The sequence below is a fragment of the Suricata suricatta genome, unplaced genomic scaffold (assembly GCF_006229205.1).
Source record: "Suricata suricatta isolate VVHF042 unplaced genomic scaffold, meerkat_22Aug2017_6uvM2_HiC HiC_scaffold_120, whole genome shotgun sequence".
NCBI lineage: Eukaryota > Metazoa > Chordata > Mammalia > Carnivora > Herpestidae > Suricata > Suricata suricatta.
The window spans coordinates 28,999-30,778 of NW_021856000.1; the positions used below are offsets into that span (position 1 = coordinate 28,999).

Genomic DNA, 1,780 nt, shown 5'->3' on the forward strand with positions numbered 1-1,780 from the left:
GAGGCTAGGGGAGGAGGCTGCTTGCAGGGCATTGGGACTCAGAGCCCCCTCGGCTCTCCGCCGCGCCTGGCCGCCTCACGTCAGTAAGGGGAGAGGTTGTCCCAGACACGGTCGTGGACCTCACAGGCGCCCTGCCGCTGGTGAGAGGAGCTCGGCCCTCCGTCCCTTCTCCCACGAGCAGCGCTCTCCTCGGAACCCTTGATTCTGGGTAACCTTAAGCTTGGTTAGCCGGGTGGTGTCCTCTGGTCCCTCTCCCCTCCCATGCTCCGTGGTGATGAGGACTCTGTGCTCGGCGTCCTTGGGTCAGGTCCCCAAATTTCCCTCCACTGTCTCATTGCAGCCACTTTCTGCATCATGGGTGACAGACAGGATCCGTGACTTTATGTTCGAGAGTTTGTCAGGGTCACAGATCTGTGTCCTTAATTAATGTCTTCTTGTTTCCGTAATTACTGCCTGGCAGGGAACCTTCACCCTAGTGTTTGAGTAAGTGAAAGCGACTTGCTGCTCGTCCTACAGCGGCAAATAAGTCCCGAGTGCCACCTGTGTACCAGTCCCTACCCCCGCTGACCTTTATCCAAGAGATTGGGTCTCTTGAGCACAGGAGCTTTCCGTCCAGGATAGATGCTTTCCAGGCTTGGAGGGCCAGGGCTACTCTCTGGAGCACTGGTTTCTAGGCTCCATAACCCTTTCCCTGGAGCATGTGGTGGCACACGGTGGCTCCTGGCTGACACTTGCTCCGAAGTCCAAATGGGCACACCTTCCACTTTAAACACCCTGAGAGCCAGGATTTCAAAGGAAATCTGAAGATGGAAAACCCAGGGATGTTTTGGCAAATGTGAATAATGATCTAATTTTTCAAAGTCATGGGTTTTGATTCTTGCAGATAGGGGCGGCTTGTTTTTACTAAGTCTAGCCCGCTGTGGGAAGGTGGGGTTCTCGTCGCTCCTGGGGACACTCAGAAGACCATGACCCCTGAGTCGTTCCAGCCCCTGGTCCCTGCTGAGGCAGGCACCCCTGGGGACAGGTGACTCCTCCTTGGGAGGCTGGTCCCCAGGGCAGTCACCCCCACACCGCTCGCTGTCTTCAGGTGTCTCCTTGTGTCTTACTCGAGGCTCTCCATGAGCCCAGCCCTGCATACCCAGAACAAGGAGGCTCTGGCAGCCCTGCCTTTGGGAATGACTGTGACCTTCACCGTCCACTTCCACAACTCTGGAGACATCTTCCATACTCATAATTCAGTCCTCAGCTTTCCAACTAACAGGTAGGGTGTGGGTGACTCTCATTTCCCCCGGGCAGGTGCGAGCCAGCTGTTCCTGGATTTGATGTGTGGGGCGGCTGAGTGCTCACACGGAGACTCTAGTGCCCCTGGAAGGAGAGCATTGCTGCCATGTGGCGGGAGCTGCTGGCGATGTCCCCTGGCAGCTGGCGGCGAGACACAGGTGTTGGGGTTTGTGATAAACTCTTGTACCTGTGAAAGCCAGATGGCAGGGGAGATGTAGGCCACTGCGCTGGCCGTGTGATGGGGATGCCAGTCACTGATCACAGACTTTATAGAAGTTGGTCAGAGCAAGGCACATACCTTCCAGTGCTCTGGTGCCAGTGAGGAAGGAGGGTGATATTCACTGCATCTGCGGCAAACAGGCCTTTCCAGGTGCCATCCTGCTGTCTCCTCCCTGTAGTCTGTTTGTAGAGAGAGACAGAGCGTGAATAGGGGAGGGGCAGAGAGAGAAGGAGACACAGAATCCAAAGCAGGCTCCAGGCTCTGAACTGTCAGCACAGA

At 56.2% G+C, this 1,780-nt stretch overlaps 1 long non-coding RNA gene across 1 annotated transcript; it reads right to left on the reverse strand.

Moving 5' to 3' along the window:
• Positions 1-8: 8 nt before the first annotated feature.
• LOC115284608 lies at positions 9-1,677 on the reverse strand. The gene is made up of 3 exons (XR_003905284.1): positions 1,580-1,677; positions 569-1,468; positions 9-472 (listed from the first exon to the last, which is right to left on the reverse strand). It is a non-coding gene; the product is annotated as an uncharacterized LOC115284608 (long non-coding RNA).
• Between the last annotated feature and the right edge of the window lie 103 nt (positions 1,678-1,780).